Source organism: Protopterus annectens, chromosome 7.part0, assembly GCF_019279795.1.
Source record: "Protopterus annectens isolate FY-2018-M chromosome 7.part0, PAN1.0, whole genome shotgun sequence".
Classification (NCBI taxonomy): domain Eukaryota; kingdom Metazoa; phylum Chordata; order Ceratodontiformes; family Protopteridae; genus Protopterus; species Protopterus annectens.
The window spans coordinates 1787271943-1787289266 of NC_056739.1; positions in this window are offsets into that span (position 1 = coordinate 1787271943).

The window sequence follows — 17324 nt, forward strand, 5'->3', positions numbered from 1 at the left end:
ACTTTAATCATACTTTGACTTAGGAATGGGGTGCATTCCTGTCATGGTATTAGAAATCCAAAAGACTTGGAGTAATTAAACATATGGGAGAAACACGTTATTGTACACGGGTTCCTATTAGAACTCTGAATGCTTGAAATGTCGAATGTCATATGGTCAACACCATATGATCGACATTTCAAGAGTTTGAAGGTTAAATGTAATGGCACTGTTCAGTGCAGAATGGGAGAATTTCCCTTTTCTGCACTGAAGTTAATCTTGGAGTTGGTATATTTAAGTAGGGGGGTTGTGGGGTGGTGCAGGGGGGCTTGCCCCCCTGCCTGCACAGTTAAGGTAAGTTTTTTTTTTGTTTTATTATATATTCCAACTTTTAAACTTCGATTATATGTTGTTGAACATATGGGATTCGAAGTTTTGAAAATTTGAATATATAACATAGACCCATGTACACAGCATGACAGCTTAATCATGAGGGAAATCTAAGTGTAACACACCACAAAGATGGTCAGAAATGGCCCAGAAACAAAAATATTTGTACGTCTTCACCTTATCTCCATCTCTTTCCCTCTGTCCCCCCTTCCATCTCATCACTTTTTACTCTTGCATATTTATTAGGCTGATGAGAATATTGTGTGGGTCTATATTAGCATGTCGACAGGGCTGTTCATTGAACGCCCTTACATCGAGACATATAAAACGAAATCTTAAAATCTCAAATGGCCCCAATTTGTTTCCCAGGGAAAAAAATTGCTGGGCCAACAGCAAACAAACCAAACTGAAAGACAAAATAAAGTGGGGGGCTGTGCCCTTCACACCCTCCCTACTTAAACATACCAACTCTGAGATTGCACTACAGTGCAGGAAATGGCAAATTGACAAAAAAATTCACTATTGTGGTCATTCGAGATTTTGGCTTTTCATTTTATATATATCGATGTAAAGGCATTTGATGAATAGCCCTGTCATCATGCTAATATAGACCCATAATATGCACCTTATTGGATTTTACAATTGTCCTTACTATGATGAAGGCTAATGCATGCATTCTCATTTCCTTCAATCTGTTTTTAAGTTAATGAAGTAGATGATTCTATGGGGTGTGCTGAGATAACTAGGTCCATAGATTAGAACTAGGCTAACTGCCCTTGTGAGCCATTTCAAGCCTAGCCAACTACCCCATGTGAAAATCAAACTCTGCACTTTGTGTCTGCAAGGTAAACACTTAATTATTATGCCATCCTCTCACCCTAAAGGTTTCCATGCCGAAACCTGTGACCTTTAGATCTTCAGTCTAATGCTCTCCAACTGAGCTATTTTGGCTGCTTTTTGCATAGTGTTATGATCTGAATCCAGAAATATGCCAAAGTCTTATGAAATATTTTATATGACTATTTTGTGTGTAACTGTTGGTTACATGTTTTATTATACACCAGTGGTTCCCAAACTTTTTTGATTCTCGACTCCCTTGCTGAATCCAGGTTTTCCCAAGGCACCCTCCCATGATGCAAATAAAGTGCATATTTTATTTATTTATTTGACATTTGTTTAAAGAGGCTGCTTGACTGGCCTAAGTGACCTGGGGAGAAAAGCTCAAAAGTACAATAAAAAGACAATTACCAAAAATAAAAAGTGTACATTCTGCTTAACAGCATAACACTGATCTACTATGGTTGAGAGGTAAGCAAACCTAATGGCAACCTTATTAACTTTAAAGCAGGGATGGAGCTTCTGACTACTCTCCAGAGGGAGTGAAATTAAATAGTGGCTTGTGGTCTGGAAGATACAGGCACGAGGGGGTGGAGCTTATTTATCCTAGGGATAGGATGTTAGAGGTCCAGATAGAGTGAGCTGTACACAACCAGTGGCTGTACATCTGGGGAGCTCGTGCAATATTTAGATCAGATGTAGTGACCACAGGCTATGCTTAATGAAGGAAGATATTGACTGAGTGTATACACTTTCATACAGCACAGCATGTAGTATATCAGAGCCATACTGTCTGGTATGACCATTTCCTCTCCATCTGCAAGTAATTAAGCCTCTTGTCAGCAACAAAATCCTTCTTGCAAAATATTATAGTTGGGGAAAAAACAGCAAAAATCAGCTGCTGAATTTAGTCAGCTAGTTTAAAACTACAATAAAAATAAAATAAAACAAATAAAAATGAAACTAGAGATAAAGTAAAAAAAAAAAAAAAACATATTGACACAACTTGCAGTTGCCCTCTGTCTCCCATGTCAGCTTATAAATGTAAGTAGTTTTCGATAGCATTCAAAAGATATCAGTCAATCTACCCCTCATAATAAATGATCAGATTATCATATAGCCATGCAGTCTGGTGACATTACAGACATTTATCAATTAAGTTCCTGGCCAACATCTAAATCCCTTCATGCAAAATACAAATTCAGAAGAAAAAACTCAGAAAGCATCAGCAACTGATTTCAAACAGATATAGTTGTGATAGGAAAGCAGCTATCGGACAACAGCGAGGAAGAGGAAAATGGGCATTTAGTCGCATTTTCTTCAAAGATACCATATTTTTCCTTTCTAATAATAATGCACCCCTCCTCTTGTAAATTTCCCAAAGTAATACGAGGTTTTTATCGCAATTGCGGATTACAGCATAACCGTGTTTAGAACCTTTATTAAACAAACTCAAGAAACCAGTGCTATAGGTCAAAATATACTATTTTCCCAAAGGGTAGTGAACTAGAAACAAACAGCTACTGTTAGACACTATTTGCTGAGAGACTCACTCTTTTGATGTATGGACTGAATTAACCCGAAAGGAGTCATGGGTCTCACGGGCCAAATCTCCAACAGCCCATTATCCATGCAAAGCGATAAGTATCTCACACATAACCAAGTCACCGACCAACACACTGAATTGTCAGTGTCAACAGTTTGAGTTATCCTGGTTATCATGGCTGCATTCCTATTGGTTGAGGCTTGCGACAGGCTGGTAGCCCTGATGGAGCTGTTGTCATTGCGCACATGATGACGTCAGCTCAAACCATGTGAAAAATAAAAAACAAAAGAAGCTGACACACTCTGGCTAGGCTTATAAATGCCCTCGGACAGACAGCCTAGTACCTACCTATGAACCTAAGAAAAAAAACTGTACACATGAAGGGTATTAGTTTGTGGCACCCCTGTGAGGAAGCCACAGCTCCCCAGGGTGCCGCGGCACACAGTTTGGGGACCCCTGTTATACACCATTATCCTGCTTCTGTCTAAATGTACTTGACCCCTATTGGGATCCCTTCATTGTACAAATCATGACAGAATAATTACGATGACAAACCTAAGAGTAACACATTCAAAAGATGGTCAGAAATGGCCTTTAAACAAAACTCTTTTGATGTCTCTATTCCTGTATCCCAATCTCTCTTCCCCATCACTGTTTGTTCTCAATATTTGTGTGATGTCTGATACCAAGCAGCAGTAGTAACTGATGGTAAATGGCAGTTCATGTCTTGTGACAAAAACAGGTGAGTTTTTACCTTCAGATGCTTTAGTCTGCTGCTTCTCTTGCAACTATGCTTAACTTCACTGCACTACATAAAGAAAGGCTGATAGCACAATCAGGAGACAGCTGTTATCATATGTTGAACAGGCTGCAGAGCTGAATATACATTATAAAGAATATTACATTTGTCACTATTGTTATGAAGCATGCTGAACACTAAGTTCCTTGCACTATAGTTATTTTATTGTCCAGGATTCCAACAGCATTAGCATGCTTGTTCTATTATGTACTTCATAATCAGTTGTAAAATGCTCATACCTTCCAAGAAGTAAGTGGAACACATTTTTTTACATTCAAGGCTTTATGTATTAAGAAGTATAGTACCCTGTACATATCTGAAAAAAAATGTTGCTATACACAGATAAGGTGAGAGGATGAATTTTGTTGCATTTCCATGCATTTTTATGACACCTACATGCCTGTTATCATGTAGTGACTGAATTACTTAGTTATGTCATACAAATCCATACATTTGCATAATAAGTACTACAGCATGCGTCAAATACATGGACAGTCACCAGATATGAGGGTTGGCTAAGAATGCATCTGTATTATTCATATAATGAATACTTAACGACAATTGTCAGGACAAATGTGTAAATCACGGCCGATAAATCATTAACATAACACGCATCTGTTCTGAATTTTATCAGAATCATAAATGTCTGTATGTTTGTACTCTTTATTTGTGTGAAGGTTGGCATGGAGCACCATAGACTACTGTTAATTCCCTTTCTAAGTTCAAAACTTCAAAATGTAACTACACATGTGTTAGTACTTTGTCATCAACCGTGCAAATGAGCTTGTTAGTGGAGTGCTTCTAGGAGTGATTTCGAGAAAAAGAAAGCAATGTGAGTGCTTGTATTACTTCAGTATCTTGTAACGGACTGTTGTACTCAGAATATGTGGATTTCACTGTGATGTGGACTGAACTCTTCATTATGTAAGTTATGTCTGCACGCCATTGTATTTAGACTTCAAAATGATGTGCAATGCTGCGCAACCTTTTCAGACGTATTGCATCACTGTTATTAAGTAGTGCACTGTCATATCTTTGAACTGTCTGTTTGTATTTACACTGCACATTGTCCACACATGAGAAAATACATTTGAAATGACACAACAAATGATTACTGTTTGCATACAATATCTTGAGCTTAACACTCATGAATGCTTGGTTGTTGATCTTCTGTTTCACAAGTATGTATGTCATCAAAACACCATACTGTGAAACAGGTACATGTCACTCACACCACTGTAATGTACATTAATTGTAGGATAGATACGTTGTCTGAGCAGTAAGTAATTACTTGGGATCAACACATTTGTGTTCTGCTTGTCAATACACATGACTTTTCACCTAAACATGTGATGCACTCTAGCTTCTCTGCAATACACTGATATATCAGTCCTTACAAATGTGCATTATCTCACAATTAACGTCAGACTTCTCCTGTGTTACTTGCAGTTGATACAATGGACTGTAGATAATGTAATTAGATAGGTATTTTTTTGAATACACCACTGACAGACTATCATGAGCACATTTGTTTATAGCGCAAGGTAGGACTGGATTCACTCATGCATTTGATGTGTACACTTTCACTTAAGAGAAACATTTAAAATGGAAGAGGGCTTCCTCATTAAATTCTTACATTTTTATCACAAAGATTTCTCTGCAACACACTGAGGTTATCCTTTCAAAAATGCATTCTCTGACTGTCAAAGTCAGATTCCTCCTATGGTGCTTGCAGTTGATGTGGTCTTCTGTAGATTGCCTAACTAAATAGATAGGTGGTTCAAATCTAACAGTGTTGAACTTGTGTGTGTGTGTGTGTGTGTCTTGTGGCAGGTAAATATATCTTCAACAACAGACATGATTTGTATGCTTATTAAACCATGGGAGGGCTCACCCATCACTTTCTCCCCCTTTTATCACATTCATCCTCTCTGCAACACACTGCACAATCCTTTCTGCAACACAATGATGAGGTCATCCTTTCTAGAATGCACTCTCTCACTGTTCAAGTCAGCCTTTTAATGTGGTGCTTGCAGTTAAAATGGTATTCTGTAGATTGTGTAAATAAATAGGTAGGTGGTTCAACTCCAGCATTGCCTAAATAATATGAGTTTGTGTATGTGTTTCTGCACAGATCAAACTAGCTTCAGCAAATAATCTTTTTGTAGACATCAGCTTATAAGACATATTTTCACCAGGAGAGTGCTCCCCCAATAATCCGTTGTACTTTTAGCAAAAACATTCTGTGTAACACAAAATGTCATCCTTTCAAATGTCCAATATCACAATATTGAAATCAGGCATCTCCTGTGACACTTTCTGTTGATATTGTGTTCTCTGGATTGTGTAAATAGGTAGGTGGTCTGACTCCAACAATGAGTGACTTTTGTGTGTGTGTGTGTGTGTGTGTGTGTGTGTGTGTGTGTGTGTGTGTGTGTGTGTGTGTCTCTAATGTTATATAGAAATAGCTTTATATATATATATATATATATATATATATATATATATATATATATATATATATATACATACACACACATATATATATATATATATATATATACATACACACACATATATATATATATATATATATATATATATATATATATATATATATATACTGCATAGCTTTATGGTGGTAGTGGGCTTTCCTACCGCTGTCATTCCCTTTTAGCAGACTCATTACCTTATTACAACAATGTTGATGTTATCAATTCAAATGTGCACTGTCACAGTTGTAAACAATCATCTTGTGTGATGCCTGTGATTCATACAATGTGCTTCAGCTTGCAATCATAGATAGGTAGACGGTTCAAAACCAGACATTACTCCATAGACTCAGCTGTGTCAGTGTGTATGAATTCACATTTTGGTAAGTGCCTTATTAATCCTAGTAGTAATCCTTTTCCTTTTACATGAGGAAATGATACAGTGTTCTGTAGATTTTTGCCTTAGTAAGCAATGGGTTTGAATAAGGGATTGTCTATGCATTTTGCATGAATCTGCTTCTGCTGTCACAGTGATGACTGCATTATCCAACACGTGTCTTTGGGTATACCTGCTATCATGCAATGCTTTATAAGAAGGAAACAAATCACAGCACTTATTTAACTAATTTACAGGCACATACATGCCTTGCAGCAGTAATATGATGCAATGTCTTCAATTACACACTATCTTACAAATATAGTAAGACTTCTCCTCTGGTACATGCATTCTGCCCAATGGCATGTAGCTTATGTGGTCACATAGGTAGGTGTTTGAAACCAGCAGTGTCTGAATATTATCAGTGTGAGTTAAGTGTCCTGCTGTCTATGAATTACACCCATCACAGTTGTACTGTGTACAATTAAAATGGAAGAAGGCTCCCCTATTAGTTTTATCTTAAACAACTGCTTTGTAACACAATGATGAGGCCATGACCTCAAATATTTGTTCTGTTTCACAGTTGCAGTAAAAATTCATCTGTAGCAAGTGTGGGTTAATGCAGTTTTCTAACTTGTGGACTTACACAGTTGGCTATCCTGATCCAGCAAACAACAACACTATGTGAATGTACTGAAGTGACACATACAATATTGCATCAAGTTATTTCTATCCAGTTTTATGTCAAACACCTTTCAACACATTGGGGATTTCAGACCAGTTAAATAGGTGCCCTGCGATTTTTGCAGTGGCAGTCCTCCTGTGGCATATGCAGATAATACTGACTTGTATACCATAGCTAAGCAGATTGACACTGGTTTGAACCTGGGAATGTATATGTGTAAAAAAACTGTATTCAGACAATAGTGGTTTAGTCAACCAATAGTGATATTGAACTGTTCATAGTTGTGTGAATAGCAACATAGCAATAACCTTTTCATCCCTCAGACAAATTTGTGTTGGATGAATTAACATGAAAAGCCCTTTCTTTCTTTCTGTCTTCACACCTTGAAGTGTGTTATTTGTGATAGCTTCCATTACTATCTCCAGTGGCAGACATAATTAATATACAGCTCTGTAAAGTGTGTAGCATAATTGGCAAGGGTCTGAATCTAGTAAGATCTGCCTGTCAGACAATTGCGCCAGACAGTAGTGACTTTTGTAAAGAATATAAATATAGCATAGTAAGAGTGCCACTTTTTTAGGTCAAATGCTCCATGTTAGGGGAGCCATACCTGTTACAACAGGATAAAGATGTAATCCCTTCAAGTGTGTTCACCATGACACATTAGATATGCCTTTTTCCTGTGGTGTCAGTCTGTTGATACATATCGCACTGAGATCTGACTTCGGCATGTTTGTGACTCTGGCAAGATGTAAATGCTGAAAATGTCAGTGAATGCTAACAGGTGTTCTTTATTTCTCTTCTTCATGCAAACATTTCCATATAAATGTAAATCTTTTGTTCATACTCTAGGACTTTATAGGAGATGACAGCTTATACGGCATTTCTTAATGTATGCCATGCTGCAAAATCATTACAAAGTGTGAATGGGCCTGTGTTATGATATTTTTGGTGATTTTGTGTTGGGTAGTTGATGTTATTGTTGTCTTTGCTGTTATTCCTTGTGAGCATGCCCAATCTTCTTCTTCTTTCGGCTGTTCCCACTAGGGGTTCCTGCAGCCGCTCATCTGTTTCCATGTCTTCCTGTCCTCTGCATCTTTCTTTGTCACTTCAACCACCTTAATGTCCTCTCTCACCACATCCATAAACCTTATCTCAGGCCTTTCTCTTTTCTTCTTACCTAGCAGCTCCATCCTTAGTATCCTTTTCCCAACATACCCAGCATCCTTCCTCAGCACATGTCCAAACTGATACAATCATACATCTCTGGCTCTGTCTCCAAACCGTACAACCTGAGCTGATCCTCTAATGTACTGATTCCTAATCCTGTCCATCCTAGTCACAGCCACTGCAAATCTTAACATATTTAACTCTGCCACCTCCAGCTCTGACTCCTGTCTGTTAATCAATGCCACTATCTCCAACCTATATAACATAGCTGGGCTCACTACCTTCTTGTAAACCTTCCCTTTCACTCTTACTGATATCTGTCTGTCACAAATCACTTCTGACATTCTTCTGAACCACTCCACCCTGCCTGTACTCTCTTCTTCACCTCTCTACTACACTCACCATTACTCTGAATTGTTGATCATAAATATTTACACTCATCCACCTTCACCAACTCTACTCCCTGCATCCTCACCATTCCTCTATCATCCCTCTCATTCACACACACATATTCTGTCTTAGTCCTGTTGACCTCTCTTCCTATCCTCTCTAGAGCATATCTCCACATCTCCACCTCTCCAGAGTCTCGTCAACATGTTCCCTACCCTCACTACAGATCACAATGTCATCTACAAACATCATAGTCCACAGGGACTCTTGTCTGATCTCATGTGTTAACCTGTTCATCGCCATTGCAAATAATCCCACCTCCACCTTGAATGCATCCATCAACTCCTACCGCAGACCTCATCACTGTCAAACTTACCCTTGTACATATCCTGTACAACACTTACATACTTATCTGCCACTCCTGACTTCCTCATACAAAACCACAACTCCTCTTTAGGCATCCTGTGACATGCTTTCTCTAAGTCTACAAAGAGATAATGCAACTCCTTCTGACCTTCTGTATACATCTCCATAAACACCCTCAGAGCATTATGTAATAAATGCCCGCAGTTTAGCATAAACTATATTAAGTCATTAGTGTCCTGAGATAGCTCTTGTCATTTGTTCTTCTTTATCAAAATGTAACAGAATTTGCCTGTGGAAAGTTGTATTTGTCAATGTCTGTGCAATGAAGTTATACACCAACAGTTTCAGGGTAACAGCATTTGTCACAGGCCAGTGTATAGTTGGAGTTTGTGCAATGTAAATCTTCAATGGGTCACTTTGTAATAGACTGTATTGTTTCACATGAGTGAGTTGGATGTTACTGTAGTGTCATACAGGTCTTAATAATGTTTTTTTTTTTCAACAAGGCTTAATTCAGGGTTAAATATCATATGATATACTGCATTCACGTGTACTTTGATACACTTATTTAAGTCAGCATGCATGGTGTGGCACTTTCTACAATTGTGCCAGACAGTGGTGGCTTACATAAAGAATAGAGATATGGTATAGTAAGAGTGACAATTTTTTAGGTCTCACACTCCATGTTAGTGGAGTCATACCCATTACAATAGGTTAAAAGTATAATCATTTCAAGTGTGTATTCATCATGACACATTAGATAGTGTGCTCATCATGACACCATTTTCCCTCATCCATTCCATTGGTGTCCTTTTAAAGACGTCCAGCAGACTGAATAGGCATGAACTGCCCTTGATGAAGCTAAACTGGGTTGGATCCAGTGCCTGAAGGGTTCTGTCATTATTAATCATATCCATGATAATTCTTTCCATGGCTTTGCATAAGAGATCAGTCAGATTTATGTGTCTGTAGTTCCCGGGGTCTGCTAACAAACTGCCTTTGTCCAGAGGGATGACCACTGCAGTCCTCCATTCATGTGGCACAAAGCCTGGCTGGAGTATGGTAAAATAGTGACTCTAGAGATCCATGTAGGTCATGCTTCAAGCTAATTAAGAGGCATCCTGGGATGTTAGTGGGAACTATTCTTAGCCTTGGATAATACATTTAGGATCTACTCCCATGTGAGATATGTTTGATGACATTACTTGGGGGTGGACAGGGTGGAAAGGGGGTATAAAATTTAAGTTGAATTTGTCAGCCTGTAGATTTGCTATGTCTTTTGACTCCATGTAAGAGGCTTCATTAACAATGGGTTCTGCACACTGTTGTGTACTGCTTTTGAGGTCTTGCATATAGCTAAAATTGTTGTCCTTGGCCTGGGAGGCTATAGTTACCACAACGTTAGTTTGGTAGACTTAATTTGCCTTCACATTTGTTTGTTTAACCTGATAGGAGAGTTTTTATCTTGTTGGACATTGCACTTCTTAATTGTATCTTCTGCTTTTTTTTTTCATTGTTTTTATTCCAACAGGGTGGATTGTTTATTGACTTTTTCTGAGCTTGTCTCTGGTAGGCACAGCTGTTTCCATCCATTTATTAAGACAATTGTACAGAGTTTCTGTGTATAATTCTGCATAGGCAACTGTGTTCTCCAGGTTTGGAGTTGCTTGAAAGTTTGTCAGGTAATCACTTAATAACAGTTTGCCTTAGAGTAGTTCATAACTGTTACAGGGTTTGCTAGGGTCTCAGCACTGATTTTTATTTGAAATAAGACAGCTTTATGGTCTGGCCTTACCAAACAGGACACTATGCAGGTAGGGGGTGGTGATCCCAGTTCCAGAATATTTGCACCCATAGTTGGCAAATGGACTAAATGGCCTCATGGTTTTGTGTTTGCAAAGTCAAGGAATCCCTGGGCCTGCAAGTTTGGAATCATGTAGGATTCACAGTTTATAGAGTGGTAGTTAAAGTCCCCCATGACTATGGTGTTGGGTTGAATTGCAAGTGAATCCAGTAGGCCTAAATATGAGATCTGGGTTTTGTTTGTCATACAGGATGATATATTAGTTTGCAATAATATGATATGGGACTGTACCTATGGTAATTTGACATGCAAAAGCTCAACTGTATCATCCATCCAGTCTAACCAAACTTGAGGCATGTTTATTTTGATGTAGACAGAGACACTTCCACGTTCAGTACCAGCCTGTTCAGTAATTGGTCTAAATGTGTGGAAGATATTGTATTGTTACACTGCCAGGTTGCTGTTCACAGCTTTAAACCATGTTAGGGTAACTGCACAGATGTCTGAATTCTCCAAGGTGAGAAGAGTTTCTTGTTTAGGCTCCTGGCATCAAACAGTAAAACTTTAAGATGTCCTTGGATTAATTTTGCTAAGTTGGAAGGTTTGTCAGTGTGGCAATGCCAAAAAAGGCACTATGGGGAGGACAAAGTTTTAACCGATATTCAAAAACCTAGCAGTGACAGATGCAGAACACCCTTGGCAAAGCAATGTGGTCTGCTGACCATAGCCTCCCATGTTACCCCTTTGAATAACACCAGACGCTAAGCCACTTGTTAAAGTCAAACATCTTTTGGTTATATAATAGCATTATCCTTGGTAAAGGCAGGATGCAGCTCAATGCTAAGCTTATACCAGCCTGGGACACTTAGACTGGAAGTTCCAATAATTTCTCTCTTCATATAGTCCAGGAGATACCTCTCAGGTCATTTTTTCCCACATGTATGATTGAGTCATACTGGCACTTGTGGTTCAATGGCCCAAGTGAGTGAGTGACTTGACAGAGCCCGGCACCTGAAAGGCTTCCTGTTTATTTCCCAACCTGGGAAGATCAGGCTGTGGCTATTTCCACTGGATGAGTAATACCAAGTCTTCTTAATGTAAAGGCACATAAAGGTTAGTTAAAAGTAAAAAGCTAACAGAAACCAGTTCAGCAACTAGCTAAGGCTATACTTTTCTATCAATTTTCAAGCAATTAATCTAGCAACAAGGGCAATGGAAAACAAATGCACTTTACAATCTTAAAATGTAGATGAATGCAATTAAATATTTCAAGAAATGTTCAAGAAAATAACAGGAATATATTTAAAAAAACTTAAAGATGTGCAATTTTTGAAGTAGAGGTACTTATCTCATCCTAAATGGCACTAGATGCAGCAAAAAACACTCTGAGCACACAGTCAAGGACACCAAGCATTGCTGAGTTTTGTGAGAATGAGCCAAGAGGCACTCTTGTGCACCAAATACATAGAAGAAAAATATCAGTAGTGGTTGGGTCAGATGCAGGGCAATGTTTCAGTGGAGGCTTGGGCAGATACAGGAATGGGAAAACCTCAATGTAATAAACAGAAGGGCACTGGAATGCAACTTTAGACAAGCCAATTATATGCTGAATATGAGACTCTAGCAGCAAAACTGGAATGCATATATCTGTAAAAGTACAGAATACAAATCTTGCAGCAAAAAATACAATACTGCCACCATTGCAATCCTGCTACAGTCTAAAGTACTAGACCACACATAAATTTACCAGTAACACTATTTATGGAAAAATGCAGTAATAAATGACTAAATGAGGCTAAGATCCAGCAGTAGTTCATAATTCTTTCATAACTATGAATGAAACTGCAAGATTACATTCCAAGACCAAGTAATTCCACTTATGGAGATACAAGTACAATGCAATATTAAAACAATTCTCCGATCTTGTAGTAATTCACAACTATCCCAAAACTGTGAATGATGCTCGAAGACTAAGGTCTCAGAACAAACTGATAATGCAAACAGATAAATTTGTTGGCTCTTTCCTATGTTTCACCAAGTCAGTCACTGTCCTACATTCTTCTCTCTGTCCCTGAATGTTATATGGCATAGCCCCACACTTCTCAGCTTAACTCTGTTGCAAAAGTGCCAGCTGTTGTTTTCTATTTTTCTTCCATCTGCGTCTCTCTCCTCTTATACTTGCCAAAGAAGATAAAATGATTACACGTTACCCTAAGAATATTCAAGATTTTTTACAGATGTTCTATAAAACTAGTACTTCTACTACAACATAAAAAAGAATCTCTGAAGTTTCCTTAGTCTTCAGAGATCCTTCCAATTACCGTTTTTTTATCTTCATATTATACAAGATATATATCCCTGACCTCTTTTTGGCATTTTTCTGTAGGCTAATCTTTAACAGAAGTCTCTCAGTAAACAGTTTGAGTGCATTCTTCCTTTCAAGCTTGCTTTACGAATATAATAAATATAGGTATTACATCTCTCCTTCAATAACTCTCTGTATTAACTTATGTTAATCTGTTTTCCAAAGTAAGCTTCCATCCCTCTATTTTCTAATTTTTGAACTCCTTTTTCTCCTTTTTACTTAACTGATCATAAATCCTTGACTTACCATTCACTGTTTTATCCCACCAGATCCCATACTTACCTTTCAGAAATTCACTCATAAGATCCTATTTCACTGTTAACTTAAGAAAATGTGTATTAGTAGAGAAAAAATGAAACAGGCAAATAAGAAAAGTTAAACAGGATGAGGATTGGTTGAGGCATAATACACCACTTTTCTGCACAAAAATACCCCAGTTCTTGGAATAATCTATACTCAGAATTATAAAAGTTCCTAATATGCCTAACATTTCAGAGGATATGAAAGTTAGATGGAAAGAGTACATCCAAAAGCGTTTGAATAAAGAATACCCCACTGAAGTATTACTGCTTGCACAGCCTACCATGAAAGGTTGAAGAAGAACCTACCCTAAAAGAGACATGAACTGCATTATGTAAAATGAAGTCAGTGGAAATGCATGGCACTCTGTTGCCCCCCCCTTTTTACCCACAACAGTAAATATGTAAATTACACTGAGGATTTCCATACATCACATTTCTTGTTTACATTCTGCTTAATTTTTGTACACTATTAGCTATAAAATGTTTTAACTTAAGATCAGCCTGAAATTGTTCCCAGTCAAAAAATCTAAATGAATAGACAATTACTGAAAACACATTACAATGGTTTGCTCACGTGTACAGGAAAATTGGAAATGATTTGATAAAAAAAAGATTTGGAAAAACAAAAAGAAGACAAGAAAAGACAAGGCCAAGAGATGGAAAGAATGGATATAAGAAGACAATCAACAGTCAGAGATGAATGTTGAAAAACATAAGAAAAATCCTCGAAATCAATAGAGGTGGGCACAACTAATTCAACACCCCAACCCAATGGGAAAAAAGGGAGGGTGATGATGAGAATATGATTTCAAAAAAGTTAAAAAAATGTCATTCTTATCTTTCCTCCATCCTTCATCTTTCTCTAGCAAAGTTGTTTGCAATCCCTTTGCTACTTTATTATGCATATTCTCCATCTCTCACACCACCTCATGTATTCCTACTTATATTCCCCCACAAAAGCTTCCAGATTCCAACTGTCACATAAAACTCTTTCATTCTGCAGCAGTTACCTCATTGTCTAAAAATAATTAATTCTTCCCCTCTTTATGTGCAATGCCTCTATCCAGTTTCAACAATGGACCTATGTTGTTATTAATTTTTAACGCCTCAAAATCAAGTCTGAAACCAATATGGTCCAACATTCTGATTCTACCTTACCAGCCTCCTTAGGATCTAAAATTAAGCTTCAGTAAGTATGATGTTGCAGTGCTTAGTCTCGCCTGATGCATGTGGAGTCCTCTAGCATGACATTCAGGACACCTGAAGAATACATATTTTGCTTCCCCAGCTGTACATCTCATTCTTGTTTCCACTGTTTTTATCATTTCTTACTTTTTTATCTTAAAATTTATGACCCCTACCACAGCAAACCAATTAGAACTTGCCAAAAAAGACATAAGACATTCAAACAAAATAATATGGCTCCTGTTTAATAAAAGGTCATATATTTTACAAAGATGGAAATGCAGCCCTGCTTTCTGCTTGCAGATCTACTGTCTTCACCGTTTCAATAACTGTACATTTCTAACCATAACCCCACATTTAACTCTTGTTAACAATACTGTACTTCTGCATACTTATGCATACAAAAGTTGCACCCTAAGAGATGATGCTGGCAGCACCATGTCACTATTTAGTCCCAGATTAGGAATCACTGCTGGAGAAGACGCATTCTTTAAATTGGTTCTGGTAGTATGGACTCTGCTATCTAAACCAAATGAGAAGGCACACTAGTTATTTTCAAAAATATACTGAAGCAGAGCTTTTTCAAAGGAGCATCATGTTCATGTTATGAGGAAAAAGGGCAGTCTAAGCATGTATTGCATCAGCTAGATAGAAAACCAATCCAACAGTAGCACGTATGCTATTACAGTAAATAAAGTATTTTCTAAATCTCTGTTTATATTATTGTGTAATATGTAAATACACATTTCACCATTCTGTTTCCACCTGCTATCATATGATGCAAAAATAGACTCCTGCATATACTTGTTGCAAATATCATGTCCAGAATAGTTTCATGTTCTATTTGTATAGACTATGCTGGTATTGTCATCTCATATACATAATTTTAAGAATGTGACTATCAAAACATTCATATTGTTTGTGTCTTTCGGCTTTTCCCGGTTAGGGGTCACCACAGCGGAACTCCGGTCCGCTAATGATTGGCAGTTGATTTTTACGTACTGGCTTGCCAGGCCTGATGCACAACCTTCAACGAAGGTGCACCCATTCATGCATGTCTCCACACAGAAAATGCTCTAGCTGAGAATCAAACCAGACAGCGTCTTACTGTGAGGCGACAATGCTACCGCAGCACCACCACCGCGGAGGTTATCAAAATATTCATATATGTTTTGTAATTAGTTTTAATTAGTATATTTTTTGTAATTTGTTTTAATTGGCATTTGTTTAACATTGCAGAAGGTCTTGAGCATCTTGTTATTTTTTCCATTGTTCTGTTTTGCACTGTTAATAAAATTGCTGCCCCATGGGCCAGCATTGTAGCTGAAAAGAGTTTGAGGACAAGTCCACCTACCTGGTTGTCAAATGTAATAAAGAAATAAACAAATAAATAAATTAAATTAAATTAAATAAATACGCCTTCTCTCAGTTATTTATTAGTCCTCCCCCTCCCCCAAAAAATGTACCATTATAGTTTTCCATGGTTGTTGTTGTCTTTCGGCTTTTCCCGGTTAGGGGTCGCCACAGCGGAACTCCAGTCCGCTAATGATTGGCAGTAGATTTTCATGAATGCCGAGGTGCCAGTTCGACGTCCAACCTTCAACTAAGGCATGCCCATTTACACATGTCTTTCGAATGCCCACCCAACCACGGGGAGGACATGCAGACTCCACACAGAAGGCACTCCTCGCACTCCAGCCAAGACTTGAATGGGAGAAGCTGTTGCTGTGAGGCAACAACGCTACTGCTGCAACACCGCGGAATTAAATAAAATGATACCATGGTGGTTCAGTGGTTAACACTGATGCCTCACAGCAAGGGGTTCTCCAGTTCAATTCTCAGCTAGGGTGCCTTTTGTGCAGAGTCTGCATGTCCTCACTGTGCTCATGTGGGTTTCCTCCGGGAGCTCTGGTTTCCTCCCATGTTCCAACGACATGCAGTAGGTGTACTGGACACTCTAAATTGGCTGTAAGTGTGAGTGAATGGTACAGATGAACTACCACAGCAGGGCTAGCCACCCAGTGGTGTAAACCTTGGCTCAAGATGATTGTCACTACTTTAGAGACACCCTGACTCCATGTACAAAATGGGAAAAATGAATAGATGGATACCTAATTCTTTAATCAGTTTGTTATCCTTCTGAAATAGATCACTGGAATTCTAACATTCATTGAAAACAATGTTCTTTCCAAATTAGAATGGTGTCACCTTCAAAGTTCTTTCCTCTGTTTTTCTTTATTTTTCATTTTTTTCCTCTGTATTGTATTTATATCTGTTGAACCATTGTTGCACATAGGTTCATAGGTGAATACTATTTAACTGCCCTGCAGGGCAATTTTAAGCCTAGCCAATAACCTAAGGTTAGAATCATAACTTGTACCTTTTGTTTATTAGGTGAACATGCTAACCATTATGCCAAGCCTACCTCTAAAAGTTGAGAATTGTACCTTGTGACTGTGAGGTGAGCACCCTAACCATTATACCCCCCAAATGGACAACATGGGAATCAAACCCATAATTAATATGGCAGCATTTACCAAGTCCACTTAATTATCCCTATGAGCTAATTGACTCTGTATCTCCTTAATAGCCCTCCTGATGTTCTTATCTCTCTATAACCAAATATTTATTATAATTT